Genomic DNA, 8,162 nt, shown 5'->3' on the forward strand with positions numbered 1-8,162 from the left:
TATTCCAATAATGTCTGTTGGCAGGGGGGTACTTGTGATTATGGTGTAGTGGTTAGAAAACTTGGCAGTCAAGACTCCTGGATTTTGTTCCCAGTTCTGAAATGGACTTGAAATGTGACCCTGGAAAAAGTCACTTAACCTCTCTGTACCTTAAATTACCTCCTCGTAATATGGATATGATACTACTTCATTGTGGAGTCGAGAATGTTAATTTTGTAAAGCATTTTGAGAACCTTGTCTGAAAGGTACTACACAGTGCAATGTATTGCTCTTATTTAAGGTTTTCTTAAACTTTAGTTTTATAAATTAGTATGTTTTATGTAAGAAATTACAGTGGAATAGTACTGATTGTGTATAGGACAAGTGAAACTGAATTACAATTATTTTAAAAACCATCTCTCAGCATTGGGACAACTGGTTCAAAATCCACATTAATTTTCACCCCAAAAATAGGAATTGATCAGGAGCAATTTTCTCAGATTTCCCCACTTCAAATATTTTATCTAGCCTTTGGGAGACTATTAAGAATAGCACTGCTTCTTATAGCAATTTTTACTTTTTGCAGCATTGGGAACATTACATCTTCTGCCCTGTCTTTGCTTAATGCTTATGTGCAACAGGACTGCCACCTTGTGGCTCATGAAATGGACAGAAACTGATCTAAAGTGAGGGTGATATCTGTTATTGGACGAACTGCCGTTGGTGAGAGACTCAGAGTACCTTTCCCACATCTGAAGAAGAGCTCTGTATAGCTGGAAAGCATGTCTCTCTCACCAACAGAAGTTCATCCAAAAAAATAGTACCTCACCGAGCTTGTCTCTTTAATATCCTGGAACAACATGGCTACAACAACAGTGCAAGAAATGTACATGGAAGATACACAGTAAATTGAGGAAACTCATTAAAAGGAGGGATTCTTATAAATTTAGAGCAGCTGCTCATATCCTGTAGTTGAGTGACACCCCAGAGAATTGCTAGCAGTGTTCTGGGGTGTGTCATGTGACTTTCCATTCCTTGTCTGTGGTCTGCTCAGTCACCCTCAGATGTTACAAAAAATCTCTTAGCCATTGCACAGATTCCTATGGTGCCTTCTGTGGAACTTGGCAGTTCCTCTGGGGTGCTAGATATACTATCACAAAGGATGCTGAGGTTTTTCTCTGGAGGACTGTGGTCGATTTGTGAGTAACTAGGCGGTCATGTTATGAAAAAAAGATAAATAAATTGCGGTTTAGCTAAACTTTTGGCTTTAATGCCCAGCTTTTAAGCATGTTATTAAATGCCTGGTGTTACAAACAGTGTCTCTCTAAATGTACTTATTTTCCACAAACCTACTGTTACTTTTTCAGGTCCTTCTTCTAGTGTTATTTCCATAGAGATGCTTAGTCATGACCCTGATGTTATTAATATAGTTTTGTATTCGAAAGAAATTAATCCCACATTATTTTGAGCTTCCAATTATCTGTTTATCATTTGTTCCTCATTCATACTGGGCTATATTTTCAAGACAGGGCCTCTAATTGTCCACATAAATATGCACAGACAGATGCATATATAGCTATTGTATTTGCATGTGCAAACAGACAATTGTGCATACAGATTCAATGATTGATAAGTTTGCATGCAAATGTTTAAGTAAATGTTTTCACACAATTAGAAACTAAGTAAAAAGTTTAGATGTTTAACCAGATACCTTGAAATTCTTCCCTATACTCTCCCAGAGTCATCTTCCCCTGTTTCCTCTCTACAAGACCTTGGATTACTTGCACTCCCCTACAGCATTCTAAATTGGACTGTGGCTGCTTCTTCCTCTAACACACAACTAATTCTTTCCCGCCTCCCTGTAATTCTCTACGGGTTGGATGCTCCCTCTCACCTTCCTTTGAAGATCAATTGCTTGGGCCAGCTATTGCTATCTTTTTGATCCCGTGGATAGTGTCCTGAATTGCAACTTGGGAGACCTGTTTTCTATTCCTGCCTCTGTCATTGATCTGCTGTGTGACTTTGAGCAAGTCACTTCACTCTCTCTCCCTCTGTTTCCCCTTCCACCATTTGTGTTGTCTATTAGATTGTAAGCTTCTGGGAGGTGGGGCAGTCTCTTACTATGTTTGTACAGTGCCTAGCACGATAGGGCCCTGTTCTCAAATTAGGCCCCTAGGTGCTATGATAATGAAAATAATTATAATTGAGCCCTAGGCATCTCCAGTTATTGTTTGTTTTGTAATGCCTGGTGTAAGTATCCCAGACTACACTGAAAGAGCTAGTGTGCACTCCGTTTTAATAATAGATATCTAGAGACAATCCGCTCCTGCACTAAATCTTAAAGTGGAGGCAGCAACATCTTATTGGGGAGATCATCATCAAGGGAGAGCTTATATTGAGCATCTCAGGGATTGTTGAGGAGCATTCAGAAGGCAGCAGCCACTAGGGAGAAAGACACAGCCATGGGAAGAGGCTTGTAAGAGAAGGAACCCACTGGTTGCTGAGTTTGCTATCAGATTGAATAGTGTAAGCACTCTGGCTTATCTGCTGCCCTTGCCTTCAGCATACTCATATGCTTCTGAGATAGATATGCCTTTATGTGCAGTATGATAACTCTCATTCGGTGTATTCAATCATATGATGACATGTCTGGTGTAAATAGTAAAAACAGCTCCACAGTAGCCATTTATATCCAAGCAAACAAAAGGTTATTTCCTCAGATTTTATTTTACAACCTAATGCATGAAAAAAAGTATAGAAGCGCTATACCAAAAAGAAAACGGAAAAGATAAAGAGCTACTGACAAGATTCTCCTTTAGTAACTTTACAGCAGGCAGAATGGTACCATCTTTCCTTCTTAACCATATCTAATTTCAGCAGCTGGGATTTAATCAAACATACAGATTGTATCCTTAGCATAAAAAGATTCTGTTGGCAATACCAAGGAAATAAAGAATAATAAAATTAGAAGAGCAACAGAATATTAATCAGGGTCTAGAACTTAAGAGGTGTTGAATGACTCTTGTGACATGCTGAGCACTCTAAATTGCCACAGATTTGGCTTCTGCTTTCCACTGATAAAATGGCTGGATTGTGGTGTGGGATAAAATGGAGAAAAGAGGAAATGATTATGTTTCTGTTTGTTTCTAGTTTCTTCCTATGTTCTTCAGAATCACTCATTCAGTTTCAGATTCTGTATTTCTATCATCAGTTTCTCCGGGGCCTGATCCTGAGAATTGCTGAATTCTCTTTGCACAGAAGTGCTGAATACTCTCCACTCCCAATGGCTGTGCTCCCTTGAAAATACAAAAGCCTCATCCTCACTAAGGAAATTGTACAAATGTTTCAGTTGCTATTACCAGTGTTAACAATGTTGGGATCCCTAGTGCAAATGGGTTGCTGACTGTGTTTTTCTATTTCTATATTAATTTTCACCCCAAAAGCATTATTAACTAATTTTTTATTTTGCCTGTGGGAGAACTTTAAATATAGAAGAAACATGAAAAGCACTAAATGTAAGTGGTAGGTGGTGGTGTTATTCTGCAATCTCTTATTTTGTTTGTATAAAAGACACTGCGTATTATTGTTATATTGTTTCAATGAAGAAAAATATTGCCTTGATGGTTAAATATGTCACAATAGGCACAAACCCAAAAGCCGGGGTAGCACAGTCATTCTGGTCATTTGTCATACACTGGCTTTTGTCTCATATATGTTTGAAGGGTGAGAGGTATGTAGCTGTAGTGATCTGGGCTGCCGTCCAATTAAACAGTTCTCTCTCTGTGTGTGCTTCATCTCTGGGAACGTTCATTGTCTCTTTCTCCTGCTCCTCCTCTTTGCTGCTGTAATCCAGAATTTCACAGATGTTCATCCCAGAGTAGACAAAGGCAGCTGCAGCTCTTAGGCTCACTCAGCTATGTTCCCTTCCTCTTTGGTGGTCTGACTCCGCCCTTTTGTGATCTAGATGCTTATGGTCCATCCCCTCCCTTTCGAAGGACTGAGCAGTAGTGGGAGAAAGAGAGATCATTCTATGGCTGTTCATTCACCTCTACTCCTGACTCCTCCTTGGGTAGCTATACAGACTCACAGGCTCCTTCTGGGGCTAACTTGCTACCTCTCCCCTTTCCTGGCCTCTCTGATCTGGAATGGCATTGTTGTTTGCAGTGTTGTAACCATATTGGTCCCAGGATACTAGAAAGACAAGGTGAATGGAGTAATATTTTTTACTGGAACAACTTCTGTTAGTCCAATAAAAGATATTACATCATCCACAGTGTTCCAAACAACAGCTAAACAACCCCAAAAGGACGTTTCTAAAAGATATGCCTTAGGAATTATTTTGGGGGAAATTCTATAGCGGGTGTTATACAGAAAGTCAGCTTAGATGATCACAATGGTCCATTCTGTCCTAGGAACCTATGACTCTAGTAAATAGTTAATCCATATTTATAGCTGGGAAATGGACTTGGGTACAGTTTATGCTAAAGAGTGCAGTGGAATATAGATCTGCTTGTCTTTTTCACTCTTTTGGTGAAAATTACCTCACATATTTTAAGGAATCAGGAGGGATATTTTTCAAATGTCTTTCTAACCGGGGACACTTCAAATTCTTCACTTGGTGCCTGTGCCTATTTGTACACACATATTAATGTTTATTTAGTAAGTTTAGAAGTTCAGGTTTCAGGGCAAAACTATAAGACACAAGAATGCCTAATTTCAAGACTGTTCTGACAGTACGGGCTTGTTCACAAAGAGTTTTTGGACTGCTTTAACTATATCCATTTGAAACCTATATAGTTAAAATGGTGACCCTTGTGTAGTCATAGTTATGCAGATATAACGTGCTCTTGAAAATGTATGGGCACCTTCATTTGGTTATAACTGCATCCACAGAGGGGTTGCACTGATTTAACTATTTCAGTAAAAAAATATCACACCCCTGAATGACATAATTAAATCAGTACAAAAACTGTGTAGACCAGGTTTTTCATCTGTGGGAAAGGACCATGTGAAACCAATATACTATGATCGGACACTGCAAAATATTGTGTATTTGGCTGAAGCATGAACATTTTTGACCTCACACTTGTGACTGATTGCCTAGGAAAATGTGCTTGTGACTTCACCAATGCCATTGCTTTCATATTCTTCATAATACCTATTTTCAAAAAAACCTGGTCCTTAGATCTCATTGGTGTTATTGATTATCAGTGCTGTAAAAACACAGTCCCTATCCTCAATTCACCGTCTAATTCAGATACAGATAGCAAAGTTCACACACATGTGATGCACAGATAGAGGGTACAGTCTTATAAGAGTGCTGTGTGTGCTTTAATAACCATCTGGATTATTGAGTCTAGACTGCTGTACAAGGGCTCCACAGAAGAAGTATGTTTTCATGAGGGATATGAATGATGAAAGGGAGATCAGGTAGGGCAATACAATACTCTAGCAGTATTTGGGGTGGGGGGAATTGAGATACATAATTTCTGTGATGTTTATTGGTTCAAATTATCCCACTTTGTTCCTGAGATGTATGGCAATGGCTGCTGTGCAATTCCCAAAAGAAGGCAATGCTTCCAAGTCAATGGGTTTACATGGAATATATGCAACTCCATATTCATTATATATCTGTGGATTGCACTATACAGCAACCAAGTGCACTTGACTGCAGACAGAAAAATAAACTGACCTTGGGTGAAAAGTAGGTGGTTTCTGTCTCAACCCCCACTCCTTTCTATTTCCTTGCTTAATTCAGGCTCTAACCTGGAATAACAGACTGTGATGCAATAAGGCCACCTGTCTTCCTTTCCATAGAGGAAGTAATTCAGCCACCATTTGTGGCTTCTTTGCCCTGATATTCTGGCAACAATACCACTGGTGTTTTATGGGCTGGCGGGTTCCATCATACAGAGTAACAGAGATGATAGCATAGGCTTGAATGGAGAAAAGAATTTGCTGTCCATTCCTCCCTGTTTCATGAGGATTGCTATTGGCAAATACACTCTGAACATGAAACCCTGCAGCATGGGTGAGGACTGGTTGAATAGTTTAAGAGACTAGATTTAGGATCCTAAATCCCATTTTCAAAAGAGACTTTCAAAAGAGACTCAGTGAGAGTTAATGGGAATTAAACTCCTAAGTGCCTGAGTCACTTTTGAAAATGGGACTCAGACTTGCAAGTCACTTAGAAGTTTTTGAAAATGTCACCTGTTGTCTCTTAAATACATGTAAAGAAAAACATTTGGTTCATTTTTTTCAATCTAAGTAAAACCATTTACTTTTTTGTTTGCTGCACAATTGGTCTCACTGGGCCACGTTCCAATGCCTTTACTCATTTTGAGGGGTACATTACTCCACAAGTAGTCTTGAATGGGACTACTTGCAGAATAAGGTTTTACCCAAAGCGAGTGAAGGTGGCAGAATCTGTCTCCTTGTATCTACTATGTGACTATGAACCTGTTGTCTCTACATTGGTTTAAATGCAGGCTTTTATACATGATTGCAATTACATTTCTCATATTTCCATTTTAGATGATTTCCTTTTTCACTACCCTGTTCCTGTACATTTAAAGTGGCAAATATCCCTTGAAATCCTAGCCTCTAATGAACAATTAATATCACCAGATTAAAAAAGGAGCAGAAAAATGTTGACTAAATTTAGTCATTGTTGAGAACTGGAGTTATTTATTTATGTAGGAAATCTGGAGTCCAATCCTGCATTTTTTGTACATCCAAAACTCCAATTGACTTCAAGGAGTGAAAAGAGAACAGCACTTGGCTTCAATTCTTTAGCAAGCAGTAGTTAATAATGACCCAATTCAGGATTTTAAGTATCAATAACATTATTTTTTTCTGTTTCATTAGGTAACATAAAAATGTGAATCTCAAGGGATCCTTGATTATAAAGTACACCTAGTTTAAGGTCACGGGATTCTGTTCCTCCTGAAGGGAATGGTAAAACTCCGGTTAATTCTGTGGAAATAAGAGCATGCCTCTGGTCCTGCAATTTTTATTCAGGCAAGGTTCCCATCATCTTTAGGTGTGCAAAAATTCAGGATTGACCAACTTATATTTACCCTATAATAAGTAAAATATTCAAGACCAGATCTTCAGCTGTTTTAAAGTGGCATAGCTCCACTGAAGTCAAGGGGATTATGTTAGTTTGCCCCAGATGGGGATGTCTCTCTGGGTTTTTAATTTCATCAAGTGTTAAGTTAAAGAAGTGAAGAAAATGAAATTAAATAGCACTATTATTAAAAAGTATTAGAACAGTTACTTCAAATTCTCACACACACACATATTTCCTACACAAACATGTTTATATATATATATATATAGGTAGTTGTTTTCTTTAGCTGTATTTATGAGACCATAATGTGTTTATCAGTTTATTGTTAGTTACATGAATTCACTAGATCTTAGTTCTCTTATAATCTGGATTCATCTGAGGGACTAAATAATTTGTGAATCTAAATGTAAAATTAAATCAGAGGTTAGTAAAAGAGAAATATAATCAGTAACTCACTACACTGATATATTGGACAAATCAGGAAACCGATTTGCAATAAGCTATTATCCTAAACTATTATTAGCATTCATCTAATAATACAGAGTCTGTGACCTCACCACTCCTTCCTATTTGAGTCCGGACTCTGTTTATGTAAAACAGGGCAGGATCCTACCCCCCTTTCTTCAAGAGGGATTTTGCCTGAATAAAGGATTGTAGATCAGATTTACACGGGAGGGAGACGTCAGAAATGAAATGGAAGAAATGACAGTGTGATGGAGTCTAGAGCAAAAAGAAAAAGCGTTAACAAAACATCACTAGAAAAAGAAGAAAGTGCGCCGGGTTTGGAGATACAAAATCGGAAAGATATACCTGGGCCTCAATCTCTCAGTCCTTACTGGAGCAAAACTTCTATTGGCTACTATCTATCTAATTTATTTATCTTGGCCAAAATTATCAAATGTAGAGGTCTGATGTCAAGGGGAGTTTTGCTGTTGACTTAAAGGGTTCAGGACTGAGCCGTAGATAACTAATGTTTGGCACTGAAATCCATATTTAGGCTCTTGAAGAAGTAGTCTGTTTTCCCCAGGTGCGGAGCATCCGCAGCTCCCATTGACTTCAATGGGCTTGTATAAATCAGGGTATTAGATAGCTGAAAACCCGGTCCTACAAA

The sequence above is a fragment of the Trachemys scripta genome, chromosome 3, assembly GCF_013100865.1.
Source record: "Trachemys scripta elegans isolate TJP31775 chromosome 3, CAS_Tse_1.0, whole genome shotgun sequence".
NCBI classification, from domain to species: Eukaryota; Metazoa; Chordata; order Testudines; family Emydidae; genus Trachemys; species Trachemys scripta.